The sequence below is a fragment of the Globicephala melas genome, chromosome 12 (assembly GCF_963455315.2).
Source record: "Globicephala melas chromosome 12, mGloMel1.2, whole genome shotgun sequence".
Classification (NCBI taxonomy): Eukaryota; Metazoa; Chordata; class Mammalia; order Artiodactyla; family Delphinidae; genus Globicephala; species Globicephala melas.
In genome coordinates, this window is record NC_083325.1 from 56,560,664 (window position 1) to 56,580,959 (window position 20,296).

General features: G+C 45.3%; 1 long non-coding RNA gene across 1 annotated transcript in view; it reads left to right on the forward strand.

The window, feature by feature from the left end:
• The first annotated feature begins 7,697 nt into the window (after positions 1 to 7,697).
• LOC132598230 (uncharacterized) overlaps positions 7,698 to 20,296 on the forward strand; it is a 245,256-nt gene continuing 232,657 nt past the window's right edge. Inside the window, exon 1 of the long non-coding RNA XR_009566211.1 lies at positions 7,698 to 7,747. This is a non-coding gene — a long non-coding RNA (uncharacterized lncRNA). The remainder of the gene's footprint in view (positions 7,748 to 20,296) is intronic.

Genomic DNA, 20,296 nt, shown 5'->3' on the forward strand with positions numbered 1-20,296 from the left:
TCACTTGTTTTTTTTTGGCTAATGATTGCTTGGTTTATTTTTTCCACTCATTGCTTTCTTTCTGTGTTATTATATTTTAAGAGCCGTGTTTCTTATTTGATCTTAACATTTCTGTCATTTAGCAGGTAATCTGAATCCCTTTTATTTATATTCATCACTGGAATCCAGTTGTTACTGGTATATATTGATATCTTGATGTTTTGGTTTTAATCTCTTAGCTTCTTTGCTTCTTTTCTGTCATCTATTATATTGACTGAGTTTTCTTTAGTCCATCTTTTTCTCTTTTACTGTTTTAAAAGTTACATACATTCAAAGTCTTTTCTTTTAGTGATTATCCTTAAATTTTTAACATGTTGTGCAATTAAGTGTTGCATTTGGCTGCAAATAATGGAAAACAATGGATTAAATATGAAAAGGTTATTTTGTAGAGAGAAGGCCAGAGTCAGGCAGTATAGAGCTTAGTGTACCTCTTTAAGGATGTCATCAAGCACTGAGGTTCTTTTTATTATCTTTTTCTCCTATCCTTAGTATGTGACTTTGTCTTCTCTTCATGGTCACAGGGTGCCTGCTGCTTGTTCAGTCATTGTGTGCTCATTCTAGGTAGGAAGAAGAGAAGGGGTAAAGGGCAAAGTGTTCTTCCTGGAAGCCTACTAGGAAGCTGTGGTTATATTTCATTGGCTGAAACTGTAACACCTTGCTACCCCAGCTGCAAGGGAGTTAGGAAAGGTGAGTATTTTTAGCTGCCCTGTAGAAAATCAAGGTTCTACTATAAGAAAGAAGGAGAAAGAGAATATATTGTGTGGGCAGCTCCAAGCATCTATAACTCATGTATATTACTGTAGTAATCTTACAGTTTATCTGAATTTCTACTTTTTTTTTTTTTGAAGTTCATTCTTTTTTTCCCCAATTTTATTGTGATATAATTGACATACAGCACTGTACATGTTTTAAGGTGTATAGCATAATTATTTGATATACATATATCATGAAATGATTACCACAGTAAGTTCAGTGGACATCCATCACCTCGTATAGACACAAAATTAGGGAAAGAGAAAAAATATTTTTTTCCTTGAGGAGAAGTCTTCGGATTTACTCTCTTAACTTTCCTATGTAATGTACAGTAGTGTTAATTACATTTATCATGTTGTACATTACATCCCTAGTACTTATTTACTTATGACTGGAAGTTTGTACCTTTAGAATGCCTTCATCTAATTATCCCTTCCCCCACCCCCTACCTCTGGTAACCACAAATCTTGTCTCTTTTTCCATGAGTTTGTTTGTTTGTTTGTTTGTTTGTTAACATCTTTATTGGACTATAATTGCTTTACAATGTTGTGTTAGTTTCTGCTGTATAACAAAGTGAATCAGCTATACGTATACATATATCCCCATATCCCCTCCCTCTTGCGTCTCCCTCCCACCCTCACTAACCCACCCCTGAATCTCTACAGCTTTAGGATGTTCTTATTCTAATCACTCCATCTCAAGTTTCATGTTATTATTTAGCATTTTAGCTCTACTTTGTTTTTAAACTCTGCAGAAATCAGACATCACTACTGCTCTTGCTATCTTATAGTCAATTTGTACTTAGACTTATTCACATGCTCATCCATTTCTTCACTAACCATTGTTTCTTCCATCTTACTCCTTCCTCTCAACTCAGTTTCCTTCTATAAATGATAAACTCTGTTGTCCTTTTCTGAAGATGTGGTGTCTTTTTTTAAAAGCATTTTTCAATTGAAATATAGTTGATTTACAATATTGTGTTAGTTTCAGGTGTACAGCAAAGTGATTCAGTTATATATATAGGTTATTACAAGATATTGAATATAGTTCCCTGTGTTATACAGTGGATCCTTGTTACTTATCTATTTTATGTGCAATAGTTTGTATTTGTTAATCCCATACTCCTAATTTGTCCCTCCTTCACTCCCTCTCCCCTTTGGTAACCATAAGTTTGTTTTCTATGTCTGTGAGTCTGTTTCTGTTTTGTATATAGATTCATTTGTATTATTTTTTAGATTCCACATATAAGTGATATCATATAATATTTGTCTTTCTCTGACTTACTTGACTTCGCATGATATTCTCTAGGTTCATCCATGTTGCTGCAGATGGCAATATTTCATTCTTTTTTATGGCTGAGTAATATTCCATCATGTATATATACCATATCTTCTTAAACCAAAATCATTTGTTGATGAGCATTTGGGTTGTTTCCATGTCTTGGCTATTGTAAATAGTGCTTCTATGAATATTGGGGTGCATGTATCTTTTTGAATTAAGGTTTTCATTTTTGGGGGATATATACCCAGAAGTGGGATGGCTGAATCATATGGTAACTCTATATGGAACCTCTATACTGTTTTCCATAGTGGTTGTACCAATTTATATTCCCACCAACAGTGTAGGGGAGTTCCCTTTCCTCCACCCCCCTCTCTAACACTTATTATTTGTAGACTTTTTGATTCTGAAAGGTATGAGGTGATATCTCATTGTGGCTTTGATTTACATTTCTCTAACAATTAGTGATGTTGAGCATCTTTTTATGTGCCTGTTGGCCATCTGTATGTCTTCTTTGGAGAAATGTCTATTTAGGTCTTCTGCCATGATGTCTTTTTAAAACTCCCCACTCTTGAATGATAGTTAACCTTGGCGTGATGTTCTATAAAAATAGCTATTCTCCTTCAACATAAAAAATTATTCTATTTGCCTCTATGGTTGCTGATGCCAAGTCTGCTGTCTATTTTTTCTTATAGGTGATCTTTCTTTTCTTCCTGGTGCTTTCATGATTTTTCTCTCTTGTTGGTGCTCTGCAGTTTCACTATAATGAGCCTAGGTGTATTTTTATGTTTATTTATCTTGCTCAGGTCCCTAAGTGCCTTTTCAGTTTGAAGATCTGTCTTTCATCAATCTAGGAAATTCTTAGTCATCATCTCTGAATAATGCCTCTCCTTCTTTCTCTCTAATCTCTCCCTCTAGTACTCATAACACGCTCATTTTGGACCTTCATGTTCTATTCTTCAAGTCATATGTTCTCTTTTTATATTTTAATTTTCTTAGTTGTTTTATGCTATATTCTGGAGACTTTCCTATGATCCATTTTTTTGGTTCACTAAGTCTCTCTTCAGTTTTGTCTAATTTACTGTTTACTCTATCCTTTGCATTTTTTATTTCTAGAAGTTCTAGAAGTTTCTTTTTCAGATTTATCATTTTTTTTTCCAGTATTTATACCTTAAGGTTTCTTGTCATTCTTTTCTTTCTTTAACATTTTAAACATATGTTATGGTTTCTTTTAGATTGTTCTTTCATTTTAAATTCTTGAGGTAATAATCCTCTCATTTATCTTCCAGTCTCCCTTATGGTGATTTGTAATTTTTGGTTGTGAGTACATATTTAGCTGGTTTTTTTCCCCTTGAAATAGAGAAGTTTTTCATTTGTCCTGCTCCAAGGGGGCAGTCCAAGACAATTTTTTTTTAATTAACTTCTTTATTTACAATTTGCATAGGGATGCTGATTAATTTTATATGTTAACTTGGCTAGACCATGATACTACTGAGTTTTTGGTTAAATACCAGTTTAGATGTTGCTGTGATTTTTAGATGTGATTAACATTTGAACCAGTAGACTTTGAGTCAAGCAGATTGCTCTCCATAATGTGGGTGGGCCTCATCCAATCAGTTGAAGGCCTTAAGAGAAAAAGACTGAGATCCCTTGAGGATGAAATTCTGCCTCCAGACTGCCATGGATTTGAGCTTCAACATAAATACTTCCCTAATCCTCTAGCCTGCGGGTCTGCCCTGCAGATTTTGAACTCGCCAGTCCCCACAACTGCATGAGCCAATTCCTTAAAATAAATTTCTCTCTCTCTCTATAAATACATTCTATTGTTTCTGTTTCTCTGAAGAACCATGACAAATACACCAGGTAAGGAGTGCAAATTTGGAGAACACTCTTGTAGTTAGTGATGATTTGAGGTTTTGTTTCTCAGGGGTAGTTTTGTTTCTTTACCTGCAACTCTGGAAAGAGGTACATATCACTGGGGTTTTCCTGGGCCTGTGAATGGGACTTAAATTGAAACAGTGATCCTCCCAGTGTCTCCACTTAATGCTTCTGGAGTCTCCATTACAGGACCCCAAAGCTCCATCTTTTGTTCTTTTGTGGGCTTTAAAACCCCAGCCTCTAGACATTTGTGTCAATATCTTCCGGTACCATTAGGCGTCAGTAAAGCTTGATGCTCTGACTAGAACTTCGCCCCTTTTTTTTCCTGGCACCTAGAGATTTTACTTTATTCTTATGAGCTTAACTATATTTATTTACAAAATTTTTTGCTATATTTTACCAGTATTTTTATTGTTTTATAGCAGAATTAGAAGTTCATGTTAGCTCATTCTGTAATGTTGCTGGAACCCGAAAACCCAGTAGCCCTTCAAGTTGTTGAAGACAGCTCTTATATTCAACCCCAGGCTATTTCTACCCTGTCGTCCTCATGTGATGAAGTGTCTTATCCTGATTATACTTCTCTTATGCTATTCCAGCTTGTTCACATCCTTCCAAAGAGTAGAACCCCAGACAGGGGTGGGCTCGCAAGGTAATGACCAGACCAAGAGGTCAGAAGTGTTGCCACTCCACAGACTGGACACCACACTCCTCTCCATGAAGTCTAGGGTCCCAGGGACTCTTTGGGCTAAAACACAACAGTGTTGGCAAAAAGTAAGCTTACAAAAACCTGTATGGGGTGGAAAAAGAGTAAGAACAGCCATGAGAGACTGGGAGAGTGTCAAAGAGTGAAATAGCATTTGAGGGAGTTAAAACAAATGAGATACGGCTCTGCCCAGGGAGCCCTGCAGAGACATTCCACAGCCCTGTCTCAGGATCAATGATGTAATAGCAGAAAACTTCAGGGGACTGTCTCAGTGTTTTCTTAAGTTATTTAGGTTATTATTTGCCCTTGGTCTACTCTTCTTTTCAGGCCTAGTTTTTTCTTTTTTTTTTCAGGCTGTTGTATAAGCACCTTAAATCTCTGATTAGAAACTTTACTGTGTTCTGTTTGGTGTGCTTTGTTCTGATAAGCATGGATTTTATAACTCCCAGGTCTTTTGTAGAAAGCCTGGGGAGCTGGGACCTGTAGTCAGATGGAGATAGTTGCTATGGGATATTCATTTAGTGTAGATCAGGAATCCTACCAGTTATCGCCTCAAAGTGGGGATGGGAGGAGAGGTGATGGGGGGAGGGGGGAGAGGAGGGGAGGGAGAGAGAGAGAAAGGGAGGCGGGGGGAGAGAGAGAGAGAGAGGGAGAGAGGGAGAGAGGGAGAGAGAGACTGATCCGGTAGAAAGAAAACTGCCATGTGACTTTTCCAAATCCCTTAACCTCTCTGGATCTCAACTTCTTAATCTGTATATAGAAAGCATTTACTTTGATTCCCTTGCTCAAATGATCTGAGCCCTGGTTCAGAAAAGGCAGTGATGCAGCGTCATGCTACTGGGAAGAGAAAATGCTGCATATCTTTCCTATGTAGTTCCACGTCTCAGAAGGGCAGTTTTTAATTCTTGAAGTAATAATCATAGCAAGGTTTTATATGGTGCTCACAATGGTCCTGACACTGTTCTAAACACTTTACAAGCACCTCTCACTTAATCCTCACAGCATCCGTATGAGCTAGAGACAGTTATCTTCATGCTCAAGGTAAGAAAAGAGACACAGAGAAGTTAAGTAACTTGCCTAAGGTCGTACAACTAGAACATGTAAGGATTCAAACACAAGCCACCCGGCTCCAGAGTTCATGCTGTTAGCCCATACTTTTAAGAGCTAAGAGACAGGGAGGTTAAGGAGTTCCAAAAAAGCCATAAAGACACATTCAGAATCCTTGAAAAAAGAAAGAATAAAAGATAGCATGTAATGGAGGATTTGACTTCGTCTTTTTTTTAAAATTTATTTATTATATTTTAATTTATTTTTGGCTGCATTGGGTCTTTGTTGCTGCACACGGGCTTTCTCTAGTTGCAGTGATTGGGGGCCACTCTTTGCTGTGGTATGCGGGCTTTTCATTGCGGTGGCTTCTCTTGTTGCGGAGCACAGGCTCTAGGTGCGCGGGCTTCAGTAGTTGTGGCACACATGCTCAGTAGTTGTGGCTTGCAGGCTCAGTAGTTGTGGCGCATGGGCTTAGTTGCTCCGCGGCGTGTGGGATCTTCCTGGACCAGGGCTCGAACCCGTGTCCCCAGCATTGGCAGGTGGATTCTTAACCACTGAGCCACCAGGGAAGCCCTTGACTTAGTCTTGCTGCAAAGGCTTGGCATCTGTTGCGCTGAGATCTGGAGGATGAGAAGGCACTAACTAGATGAAAGGAGAGGGAAGAGCCTGGCAGGCAGAGGGATCCGAATATGCTGAGGGAGCACAGTGCGGTCCAGGAGTCTGTGTGCCTGCGGTTCAGGGAGTGAGGGGAAGCAGGTAAAAACTATGGTGAGGGGAGGTGGGCAGGGCCAGCCCTAGAGGGCTCCTGTGTCTCTGTCTGTTTCAGGGTTTCTCTAGCTCAGCACTATTGACATTTGGGGCTGATTAAGTCTTTGGTGTGGGACCTTCCTGTGCTTTGTAGGATGTTTAGCAGCATTCTTAACCTCTACCCACTAGATGCCAGTAGAACCCCTACCCCGGCCCAAGTTGTGATAATCAAAAATGTCTCCAGACATTGCCCAAACTGGCCCTGGTTGAGAACCCCTGAGCTAGATATTTCACCCTTCAGTGAAAGCCCAAAGTGTCAACAACAATTGCAGTAATAGTGATATTTATTGAGTAGTTGCTACTAAGTCAGCCTTACGTTAGGTGCTCTGTGCACATTATCTCATTTAATTGCCTATAAGATGGGCCCTGAGTCATGGGGTCACTTTCTACACATGGATATTGACTGAGTCTCTTTGGCCAGGTCATAGCCAAGCCTGACCAGGTAGGTGCAGCCTCCTAGAGACTGTCCTTGGAAACAGTCATGTTCCAGTAGAGATATCACCGTCAGAGTGGACAATGCTGAAATTAGGGCACTGAACTAGAAAACGAAGACTGAAGAACTGCATCAGGTTCAGAGCAGAAACAAAGGAGGTTCTTCACAAGCAGGTCCTCTAGAGTTTCAGTACAACATGATACGTTCTCAACAGGTCCAGTCCTCTTTCTGCTGAAGCCAATGTCACTGCGTAGAGTTTAACAAAGCAGGCCTTTTACAAAGCAAATTACCTTAAATCAAAAAGAATAGAAACAAGATCCTTGGCATTAATGGTAATAATAACCAGATTCCTGTGAAGGGCTAAACTATTGCTACTTTAGTCACTCACTGTTGTGGGAATTTGTACTTTTCAAACTCAATATGAAGTTCTTCTGGAACTTTTTGTCATGTGTTTTCTGTGGCTGCCAAGTAACCCAGGGAGAAGGAGAAAGGGTTGTTCTGTCTAGCATATATCTTCCCTCACCAGGAAAATGAAGTTCTAGGCAGTCTGCTTTTTTTCTTTGTAATTTTTTTTAATGGTATGAAGATGTTGCAAATATTACAGTCTGGTCTATTGAGGTACCCCTGAAGCATGACCTTTATCCAGGGTCCATCCTGAGCCCTTTGTCTTTGTGTTGTAAGAATTCTCTGATTTCTTTTGCCCTCAACCTGCAGGACTTTCAAAGGATGACACGATTTGACTAAAAATCATATTGCCAGAAAGATTATCTACAAAGGAAAGTGTGCACGAGGATCTTCCACATTTCCAGGTCTGTTCCCCTAATTCTCTGAACCTCTGATTTGTGACTCCCCCTAACCTCTTTCAGAAAGCCTGAGTCCTGGCCTGGAGGCCACTCTCTCAGAGGAGACCCGGCTGAGAAAACGCACCCTGTCTCTTAGCCTGAAGGTCATTTGGGCCAGGTCTGGGCTAGCTTCTACTTACCCATCTCTCCTGCTGAATTATTACCCCTGTTTCACCGTCGGAAAAGTAGGCAGAACGGTCAAATTAAAATTAGAGTTGGACTTGAGGCAAAAAGCCCGAAGTGTCAACAACAATTGCAGTAATAGTGATATTTATTGAGTAGTTGCTACTAAGTCAGCCTTACGTTAGGTGCTCTGTGCACATTCTCTCATTTAATTATTACCTCACCTCCATGAGATAAGTACTATTATTATATTCCTTTTACAGATGAGAAAACTGGGCTTAAAAAATTAAATTATTTGCTCAAAGTAACACAACTTCTTAATGTTAGAGCCAGGGCATTCAGAGCCCAAGTGTTACTTGTACCCTCTACGCTTTGCTGTCTCTCTTGACCCTTTTGGAGACCTTATGAAGACATCTGGAGGGGTTGTTGGTGTTCCCAAAGAACTCCACCTTTGGGGCACATTTAAGCCTTGAGAAGGCCAAATCTCAAATATTTCTGAAAAAGTTGATCTCATGCATGGCTTTTGAGCTATGCTGGGTTAAGCATGTTCCCTGCCTCCTATTTAAAAGAAAATATATAGATATTAAAGAAAAGCTTTCTAGTTGTAAATATGAGTTTTATTGATCAAGTTCCTCATCATCTGTATGGATACTGTTTATAAAGACAGTATAGATCTTTACCACTTGGGATCATGGTACCTAAGGTGATTTCTCCGGGGTTTGGTTTCCTTATTTGTAAAGCAGGGGTTTGGTCAACTTGACCTTTATAATCTCTAACTCTATGCTTGGGTGTGTATATACGTACACGCATCTGGAAGCCTATTTAAAGACTTGGAATCCCTTATGTGAGGTGTCAGTCATGTTCCATGGGCTCCTATAATGTAGAATTCTGGTTCTAGGTGGGCAGTCACTACTCCTGAGGATTTGCAACTCCAGTCATCTAAGCAACTGGCCTCCTGGCCCAGGAGGAGGCTGGTTATACACAGTCCCCAACCCTCACTGTCCCAGGATCTATAAACAGTGAAGGGTATTAACCAAATCAGCTGGTTTGCTTGAGGGGGCACTAGCCCTCTCTAGGAGGGGCATTTGAATCAGTCTTCTACTCTGTAGGCAGAAGATGGAACTGAACCAGTCACCATCTTCCATGGCCCAGAGCTGAAGGAGGTACTGGAAGGCCTGCTAGTGGAGTTACCATTCCATGGCATGAATTTCCCTGGGACCAAATTGCCATGAGGAAAGCCCAAGGGACGAGGCACTTGAAACCCAGAGTGAGGGGAAGCTGGAAGGACGATTGATCCTGGTTAATCCTGGGGGCCTCGGGGAATGGCCTGTCCCAGAAAGGTGCCTCCTCACAAGGCCCATCAGAAGTAATCTCACATGCAGGTAAAGAAGGATCCAGGGAAGGAAGGATTGGCTTAGCTGGGCAAGTTCACAGTATGAGAGAAAACTTTGCCATAGTGTAGGAGGGACCAAGGGGGCAGTGGGAAGCCAAGTCTGTTATTGTCCAAACAATACTAACATATAAGAGGTAAGAAGGAAAGAAAAAATCAGTAGAGTGATCTAATATTGATACAGGTCAAAATCATGGCATCCCAACTGGAGGCAAATTTTGATAGGCTCATAAAGATTGAAAAGAGTTTAATCTTTTAAGAGGAGGTATAGCGACTACAGCCTGTGGGCCAAATATGGCCTGTTGACCTTTTCTGCAAATACAGTTTATTGAATCATCTACCTATTCATGTATGTATTGACTAGGGCAGTTTTTGTGTTGCAGTGGCAGAGTTCAGTAGTTTCGACAGAGATCGTATGGTGTACAAAGCCTGACATATTTACCACCTAGTCCTTTACAGAAAAAGTTTGCTGGCCCTTGATGTAGCGGAAAGAACACATCGTTCCAAGCCCTGGGTCCACAACTTTGAATCCACACTAGCTTTTATAGCCTAACTTTCAAAGTTTTAATTTCTCATCTGTGAAATGGGGGACTATATTATATAGTGCCAACTAACCCCTTTACTCACTAATTATGATAATTTATGATACTCGAGTAAAATAATGAATGTGAAAATGCGTGCTAAGTTGTAAAGAATTATACAAACACTAAATATTATTAGGGTTATTTTAGGAGTATCTGGCAAAAGAGAGAAGGCAAAGAAAGTTGTTTTCTTTCCTCAACAGAGGTAAAGAGGACATAAAAAATGACTGCAAAGCGTACATGAGCCTTCTTATTTGTGTCACTTAATGTATAGTTCTGAAATGATCTAAACTGGATTATTAAAGTTAAGGAGAAAGAATTAAAAAACACAGCCACCTTGATGATGGATTGGAGAAATCTGTTAGGTGTGAAGTATAGCAGGGTATTGTGGCCATCAGAGGGGACGGCCTAGGAGCTGCAAAGTGGCACTTGGGGAAGGGAAGAATAAAAGGGCAAATTCAGGAAATATTGCGTGGAATAGATTTATACTAACAATGATACATTGTTTATCTGAAATTCAAATCTAGCTGGATGTCTTGAATTTTTATTTTCTAAATCTGGCAACTGATCCTCCCCTCCCCCACCCCCCTGTGTGGTCCTGGGTGGGGGGCGGCCAATCCTAGGGCTCTGCTCATCGATCGCAAAGATCGTGCAGATTCTAGGAAACTCTGAATCTTCAGCAGAGATGAATAAGGATGGAGGACAGGGCTGATCGTCTGATGGCAGTGTTCTAGAAAGGCTTTCAGAGTTGCCCTGTTTTGTCCTTCCCTATGTATGCTTTAGCCTTTCTTTGAATTCCGCAAACTATGCTTTTCATTTCCAATCTATCCCTTTCTGTTTCTTAAACAAGTCAGAGTTGGTTTCTGCTGTTTGCCGTCGACAAGTCAGAGTTGGTTTCTGCTGTTTGCCGTCGAAGAACCCTAACCCATATGTATTGTATTTCAATATACCCAAAACAGTATCCAGCAAAATGCTTGTGGGGATCGGTGGCTGGTAAACGTGTGGACAGATGAGGAGATTAACAAGGGAGAGCTTTCTGAGTGAGGGTCTGGACAAAGGCAGAGGGGAGTAGGGAAAGTGTACTCTGGACCCAGAGTCTGGCGAGTGATGACATTTGCTGTACTGTATAGCAACTCATGGCTCTTAGGAAAGGGAGGGACGTGATAAAAATGACATTTGATTTAAAAAATTATTTCTAAAGCTGGTTTTTAAGGGTTTCGTCTGGAGAATATGGCCGGCAAGGAAGCGGGCTGAGGGCCCGTTCTCATGGACCAATAGACTGGGGGTCTGGACCCCGGCGGAGGTGTGGCAGTGACATGCAGGGGGATCCAGAGAGAAAATGGTGAGAATCAGCTCAGAGGAGACTGCTGGATTTTAGTGGCTTTCTGATCCTGGGGAACATCGAAGTGGGAGGAGGAAAGAGCTCCAACTGGGCCATGAATGACAGTAACTCTGCTTGGGGGCTGCCCTGACCATGGGCTTCCCAGGACCTGCGGCTGCAGGGCAGGCCTGAGAGGAGGGAGGGTGGCTGGAAGGGAGCAGCTTTTTAGGTCGTGGGGCGCATCCTTCCAGTTGGCTCGGAGTCTCCACCCTGGGGGAGGGATGTGGTGAGAGTGGAGCCCATCCAGCAGAAAGTGACAGGGATGATTAAAGGGATGGAAAATCAGGCCCGTGAGGAAAGGTTAAAGGGATTGGCACTATTTAGCCTGGAGAAGAGAGGCGGCGATGTAATAGGTCCCTTCAAGTCCATGCATGGTTATTAATAGACGCGTGCTAGGCAGCCGCCCTGCGCATCCGGGGAAGGCAGCACCCCTGAAGCTGGCGGGGCACCTCCTCAGGACGGAGAGGCAGGCTGTCGAGGGAGGCAGCGGCGTAATTATTAACGCTCTTTTGTGGTCTCTGTAGTGCCGTCTGTCCTCCTCTTTGTTTTTGGCATCTGCCATTACGCCATGCAAGCCACAGCCCGGCCTCGTGACAGCACCAATATCTGCTTTCCTGCCCACTCGGAAGGTACTGTGGCTATAAAATTGACGCGTTAGATAAATACAGGCACAAAGGGCGGACTGTGTCTGGCTCTGCGGAACGTTCTGCCTGCTCTCCCCTCCCAACCTGGGCAAATCGTCCCGTCTCCGGTCCTTGCATCACCCCCAGCCTGGTCTAGTACAACCGGGCTCCTTCCTGACGGCCTCCCCAGGAGTTCACATTTGCTCTAACTCCCTGTCTCATTTGTCACTTTGGCAACTTGAGAGGCCTTCTGGTTCTTCCCAGGTCAAATAAGTTTCATTTCACTCTTCTTTCTTTAAATGTGACACTCTCCTTCTCAGCAGGGCAGCCCCTTGCTCTGGGGCCAGGCTGCAGCATCGCACAGCCAGGCCAGCCCGCCACAGCCTCTCCCAGAGGAGGCCAAAGACCCCTTGGTCTAGGCCACGTCAGGTTCCTGCTAGGGTGACCCAGGTCCTGGGCGTGTGGAGACTGTATTTTCCCGACGGATATGGAAGTGATATAGTCATGGAAGGAAGGTCTGTTATGAACCACACATTCAGAAAGGTCAGAATTGGAGCTGAGTGACAGGTGGATGGGGGCATGGGAGGAGGAGAGATGGGGGCATGGGAGGAGGAGGGATGGGGGCATGGGAGGAGGAGGGATGGGGGCATGGGAGGGGGAGAGATGGGGAATGGACATTAGCCAAGCGTGTACCATGAAAGTGATGGAATCTGGCTTTCGGAAAGTCCAGAGCTAAAACTTATTTGATTACGGCTCCCTGTGTCCTAAAAGGAGCATGTCGGGGACTTCCACTTGGCTGCTAGCATAGTCCCCTGAGTAGGTGAGAAGAAACAGAAGGTCAAGTTCCCACGGAGAGGTTCTGTCAGGAAGCAGGGACTTAGACCCCACCAGCTGCCTTTAGCCTTGGCAGGAATCACATTCAGCACTGAGAGCTCCTCAGAAGGCCAAAGGAATCAACAGGGACAGGGAAGGGGGACGACAGGAGAGAAGTAGGCACGAAGGCTGCCCCGCCGAGGATTCCTGGGACAAGCTGAGCCCCTCCCCAAACAAGAGAAGATGCTCTGTCCCTTGTCCCCTGTGGCTGTGGAGATGTCCAAAGGGCAGGTCTGGCTGGTATTGACCCCTGGGCCAGCCCCAGGATGAACACCCAGCAAGCACATGGGGTCCTGAGGCTGGGGAGTTAGGACAGTGGGCCTCAGAACCAGGCAGAACTGTCCCACCCTTCTCCACCTGTTGTTGCCTTCCTCCTATCTGTGAAATGGCATGACCACGGTGGCTACCTTCTAAGGCTGCTGTGAATGTTGAGTAGCACTCAGTGCGCTTGGCATGGACACTCAATCCACACGAGCTACCATTGTGATAACTTATTGTCATTGTGATCTGCTGAGTGGAGTTGACGGAGCAGAGGAAGGGATGTGAACAGTGAAACGCTGTTTCACTCCTCCTTTTAAGGCCACCCTCTCCCTAGCACTGGCGCCCAGCAGGTCTGTGACAGTGGCCAGCTTCGGAGGGATCAGCCCCCCCACCTTTCGTAGGGCACAGGCATCCTTGGTTCTGCAAAGAGGGGTGCCCATCTCTGTGCTCGATTCTGCTGGAAAAATCAGAACAATCCCTATTATTTTCGGTTCCCAGACCTTGAGTGTGTCAGCCTTCAGGTTCGCTTCCTACGTCTCTCTCGTCGCCCGGATCTGCAAGTAATTTAACCTTGTTTTCACAGAGCGCAAAGACGTTCTGCTCGTTTACACTGGAGACAAATTTCCCTCAATTGACGCAATCCTATTGATTAAATAATGACTTTCTTCCTCATTTAAAGGTAATTTCGGTTGGTATCATGACATGGAGGAGGAGTGAATGCCTCTTCTGTCCTGCTGTCTGAAGGGCAGACTGTGAGGGTCGAGTCCCACTGCTCCAGACAGGGCCTTTGCATTTTTCTCACCTGTTCTGGAGTGGCTGAGGGATACCGGTGCCAGGATCCTGTGAGGAGGTTGGCTAAACGTAGACAGATCTCGATCAGGGACATTAAAGAGCCTGCATTTGCTTGGCGATGGATGTCAAAGCTGGGGCAGTGGAGAAGCTCCTTTGTTTCAAAAATGGATTTGCGGGGGGTTGGGGGTGGGTAAAATGGGTGAAGGGGGTCAAAAGGTACAAACTTCCAGTTTTAAAATAGATAAGTCATGGGGGTGTCATGTACAGCGTGGTGACTACAGGTAATAATACGTACTGCATATTTGGAAGGTGCTAAGAGAGTAGATCATAGAAGTTCTCATCACAAGAAAAACAATTTTATAACGCTGTATGGTGACAAATGTTAACCAGACTTAGCGTAGTGGTCATTTCACAATATATACAAATATCGAATCACTGTGTTGTACACCTGAAACGAATATAATGTTTATGTCAATTATACCTCAATAAAAGGAAACAAAAGAAATTTTTGAATGATTATTAAAGATTATTAAAAAAGATGATTAACATCGAATAAACTATGACATGCACATAAACTGTCTTGCAAGATCACGTCACATGATAGGACATGTCATTTGAGCCAAAGGTTCAAAATCAAAGGGAAAGGAAGCATTCACATCAGGAAGAACGTCAGCGAACAGCATGTGCTGGAGAGGCACCGAGATGGTGGTGATGGTAGTGGTGGTGGTCAAAGAGAGTTGGATGCTCTTAGCTAAGTCCCTTAACTTCATCTGGGCCCAGCTTCCTCATTAGTAAAATAGGGCCAGTTGGATCAGGTGATTTCTGTTTTCTTTTTAAATTAATTAATTTTTATTATTGGGGTATAGTTGTTTTACAATGTTGTGTTAGTTTCTACTGTACAGCGAAGTGAGGTAGCGTTCCCTGTGCTATACAGCAGGTTCTTATCAGTTATCTCTTTTATACATGTTAGTGTACATATGTCAATCCCAATCTCCCAATTCATCCCACTCCCGCCACCGCCCCCGGATCAGGTGATTTCTGAGGCCCTTACTTCCTTCAGTGTTCTGTGATATAAAGAAATCTGGAGACTTGGTTATTGTTTGCTTCCATTCCAGGTCTTTCCACTGAGTATTCCAATAAGGATAAGTCCAGAGGATGACATTTGGGGGGATGGGACCTCTCTCCCATTGTCTTTCTGTGTGACTGGTCTCTCACAAGGCCAGGAGATACCTGGCTGGCTTAGGGGTAGTCACATGGAACGATAGCTCAAAAGGTGACTGAGCAGGAGAGAGAAGGAGATGGAGAAAACAGAGTCAGTTCTGTGAGTATCAGGATCCAGGTGGAGGCCTGGCCACCTTTGTCCAGGAAGGATGGCCTGAGGGTCAGCTCAGCTCCTCCTTGGGATGGAGGGAGTTGAATCTGAGGGAGGGAGAGAGAGCCTGCCATGGCTCCCAATCCTGTTCTTCAAGATGATGCACCTTGGAGAGTTCCCTGATGCTTCCTGTGGACAGACCTTGTCTCCAGAGCTAACTTGTCATCTCCCGGGGAGGCCTGTGTCCTCTCCACTCTTGGTGAGGTCTGGGCACATGGGGAGGCAGGTGAGTGAGGCCTTCCAACTCCAGAGCAGAGTGCTTCAGGAGGTTGTGAGCTGCCCACTTCTGGAAGCATCTGGGGAAGCTTGCTGTCAGCGGACACTGGTATAGAGGGCCTCTAGGGGTGGGAGGCAAAAGAGTGGAGGAGGGTTTGAAGACCGTACTTACCCATGTAATAAACATTTGTTTGGTACCTAGTGTGTGTGGGATCCAAAGCCAGGAGATCGCACCTATATTATTTCCTTCGATTCCCAAAACTGACTTCTGAGGGAGGCACTGTGGTCCCATTAGAGAGATGGAGAAACTAAGGCTCAGAAGAGCTGGTCGTGTCCCTGAAGGGATGCAGCAGGGAGTGGCAGAGTCAGTCCAGTCTGCTCTCTACGTCCCATCACAGGCCCCTACATTGGGCTGTGCAATGGGCTGCAGTTCTCACTCTGACTCTTGCTGGCTGTGTGGCTTGAACAAGTTACCTGACCTCTCTGAGTTTCAGTTCCTTCGTCTGTTTAAGGGTTATACCTACTTTTGAGGGTTGTCATGAAACAAAAATTGGTATCACGTGGAGGTGCCTAAAACAGGGCTAGGCATGGAGCAGGTCACGTGCATGTTTGCTTTCTTCCTCCTGCTTCAAGCTGATGCGGTTTCGTGAAGTTGACTGAATAACCAGTCTTACCCACTTTGGGATTTTCAGGGTCTAGCAGAAAGCTAGGCATGGCGCAGACACTTAATAAATATTTGTTGAATGAACGGATACACAACACTCGTACCTACTGATGCTGGTCACCTGGATACTTAGGAACTTCCAAATGGATGGATTCATGACTTTTCATCTGAATGTTGGATGTCATCCTAGAATATAAGCAGCAAAAAGGCTCCAAAACATAGAAATATGAAATTGGTCAGATCTTACTGATGCAGATTCACTGGGAGAAACGTGCGGCTCCGTGAAAGTCTGCATTGGGCTATATTTAAAGAAAGGTGATCTGTTATTTTCGAATAACTCCAGCTCTGTCACCAGGTTTATTTATTTACCACCCATCCATCCAGTCATTCAACAGTGGCCTAGAGGGGCTTTTAGGACCTCCTTTAATAAACAGGGAAGAAAGATTATCTGGAGCATGTCGGTTATTTGTCGATAAATAGAGGCTTCCAAACTGCTGTGGGAGCTGGGAAGCAGTTTGTTCTCAAGTGTTTTAGACATTCCTCCCATATCCTGCATGTAGGTTTCTGTGCATCATCTCTGGAGAATCTTTATGCTAATTTACCGTCATATTTTTATCTCCTAAAGCGGTGGCCGGGTGCATCTGTCTCTCGCGTGTAAGTGCGTCTGAAGAGGAAGCGCTAACATGGGGAATCTCATTCTTGAGGTTGAAAATGACTGAAAATGGACTTATAAGGAGTAAAAAATCCTTTGAAGTGGGTGAAGCTGGGCCATTATTCTCGGAATCAAAAGATGGGTGGAAGAACTCTTTTTTTTTTTTTTTTTTTGATGATTCAGGCATGTAGTAATACCTTCAGGTCTTCTGAAACGTACCTGGCTATTTAGTCCTACACTAAAATAACTGCAGGTTTCTATGCTTTCGGAACTCCTGTCTGTGTGTTTCGCTTCCCTGTTTCACACAGCTAGCTATCATTTTGGTAATTCTCAGTCTACCTATCACCAGCAGTTCTTTCGTCTAATCTGTTGGCTCCTTCTAATAGTCCATGGATCAAAAAAAAAAAAAAGTAATAATGATAACAAAACCCAAACCCAAGCAAAAGAAAACCTGAAAGGTAAGCTTGTTAGAACTATTTATGAAGCAAGAGTTAAAAAGATCTGAGGGGGACTCCCCGGGGGACTCCCCTGGTGGCGCAGTGGTTGAGAGTCCGCCTGCCGAGGCAGGAGACACGGGTTCGTGCCCCGGTCCGGGAAGATCCCACATGCCGCGGAGCGGCTAGGCCCGTGAACCATGGCCGCTGAGCCTGCGCGTCCGGAGCCTGTGCTCCGCAACGAGAGAGGCCACGGCAGTGAGAGGCCCGCGTACCGCAAAAAAAAAAAAAAAAAAAAAAAGGATCTGAGGGGACCTTCGGTGAGCACGTGGCATGACCTTTGGAACCTGAATTTTGGTGTCTGCACTGGCTATTTGGGGGCTTATGCTACTTCCTTGTTCTTGATGGCAAGCTGATTTCAGGATTGGCGAGACATAAACTACATGTATGTCTTACCATGGCAACCCGATGGCATTCCTCTGAGACAGGGATGTGGCTTCATTTTCTGGAGGAGGGGACTGAGAGGGAAACAGTGTGAGTACTGGCTCTCCATGAGGCGCGGCCCTCAAGACCATGCTAAGTGGGGCTTCCCTGGTGGCGCAGTGGTTGAGGGTCTGCCTGCGGTGCAGGGGACACGGGTTCCTGCCCCCGTCCGGGAAGATCCCACGTGCCGCGGAGCGGCTGGGCCCGTGCTCCGCAACGGGAGAGGCCACGGCAGTGAGAGGCCCCCGTACCGCAAGAAAAAAAAAAAAAAAAGACCATGCTAAGTGAAATGGTGAGGTGGTGTGTTTATTTGCAAATGACCGCATTGACTACTCAACTGTCATAACCTGGAAGCTGATTTTTTAATATTTTGATCAGAGCTCCTGATTTCTTGACCTTTTCCAGAGGCCTTATGGGAGATTTTGGTATCAGAAAAGGAGCACTCAATTAGGACTCAGAGGTTGAGAGCTGCAGACTGGATCTAGCTCTGTGTGGTTGCTTAACCTCTCTGAACCCTGATTGTAAAACGTGAGGGCTTTGGTTAAAACCTGACCTTTGCTAGGATCTCTCTAATCTAATAACATCCCGTGTATCTTTGATTTTCCGTGAGCTATGGAGCTGGCTATCTACAGGGCTGGGGGAGAGTGGCTGTGAAAGGACAGCCCGTCTTCCTGTGGGGAACTGCTGGGGAGCTGGGCTTTCCCCAGAGCATCATGGCATTATGGCATCCTGGTCACGAGATGGGCTTACATCAGGGACTTCCTACACTGTCCCTTAGCATGTGCCTGGGGTTCTAGGAGGACTTGGATGGGATGGAAGGGGCATCAGCTCTTTCGGTCATGCTTCATTCCCCTCGGCATTCCCGTCTGTCTCTGTCTTATCTTCCTCAGCCTTTCCCGGCTGGAGCCACCAGAAGGCATGTCCCATTCTGCAGCCAATTCTGACCAAGGCAGGAAATGGATGTGGAGTCTCAGCCTGCCACTGGGGGGAGGAGGGGGTCGGAATTTGGTCTCATGTTTTCAATCAGTAACAATCGTGCCTTGGTTAAACCTCAGAGGCGATGGTGCTACCACCGCTCAAAGCTGATAGTAAGTTGTGTTCCTCAGATGTGGGATCCAGAGCCTTAGGCACGACTCGCAGGCTCCTGGGTGCCTTCTGCCTGCTCTCCAGTCGCTCAGATCCAAATGAGGACTGGGTGTGTCAGAGGCAGGCTGGCTCCCTGGGCAGCCCCCAACTTCCAGAATTTCTTATGCATCCCCATCCCGCAATGGTATCCGCGGCCATTCCCGAATTCACAATCTGACTATGGTCTGATCTAGTATTCTAGACCCTGCCCTCTCTTCCTTGAGACTCAGTTTGAGGCTGGGGGCCTCCCCTAGGCACAGAGGGCTGCAGGGTGGGGTCCCACGGGGGATGGACAGCACAGGGTCCCATCAGTGCCTGGACTCTGCTGGTGTCTCCTTTCGTCTGAGCAGGGTCAGACCCTCCGTTGCCACCTGCAGGAACCACACCTGAGCTTGCCTTGAATGTGAGCATCTTCACAGGAGTGGCCTCCAAGGCTGGAACAATGAGCCCAGAGTCCCAGCACCCTTGGCTCCTTAAGCCTGCCTCGTTCATGCCCCTAGAAAACCAAGAGCAGACCGATAAATGCCTTTTGAGAGAATGTCTAAGTGTGTGGAGGTACCACCCTGAGATGTGATTTAGACTTGGGAGGCCCAGGTCTCCCTGAAATCTTCTTGAGGGATATCAGTGGACCTGCAGTGTAACTAATATCTGCTAAGCCACATTCTTGGCCAAGGTAATATGAGGAAGGTTGTAGAGATGGGAGCTTTTGGTGTCTAAGGAGCAGAACTGAAAATGGAGAAGCCGGGGAGGGTATAGAATTTGTCAGGGTGTCTGCCCAGAGGCGAGTAAACTTGGATTCTAGACAACAGGTGCCGCACCCCAGACAGAGGGGAACAGGGGTTGCTGCAAGTGGTGCTAGGAACATGCACTGCCTGGCCTCAGACTCTGTGCTTCTAAGTGCAAGTCCCAGCCCCCGCTGGCCACAGGGCGTCCCTCCACCTCTCCTCGGGGGTTCACTGTGGGTGGACACCTGCTGCTCTGGCTTACCTTCTCAGTGCCCCCTGAGTTTGCTACTTGACAAGCAGAGCCGGGGTGAGCACTTCCCTCCTGGATGTACTGGGAAAACAGAGCTTCAGAGCATTCAAGGAGGACCCCTGCTGCCTGCCAGATCCTCTGCCTGTGCTCACCCCATCAGCACCCTGCAGGCAGAGCTGCCTTCCTACCTTTACTCCCATGAGGGCCTGGCCTCAAACAGAGGGAACAGAACTGGGTGCAAATCCAGGAGGCCTCTTCACTCCCTACCCGGTACCTCCATCAACCCTACAGTGCCCTGGCCAGGCTACGGTTGCTCCCTCTCAGGAAAAGACTCACAGGGGAGGGTCCCTCCAGACTCCTCTGAGACAACCCCAGGGGTCCAGGAGGGGAGATCCCAAAGCCTTAAGGAAAAGTCCGGGAGTTAGAGTGGGGTGGGGGAGGGACAGAAGCCCACTAGAGGTTCTGAACCCCCCTTGAGTCTCTGCCTACCCCGGGGCCGTGGGTGGGGCAGCAGTGCCCCCTGGTGGCCACCACCTCTGGGCTCGCCACTGTCCCGACCAGCGTGGCTTCC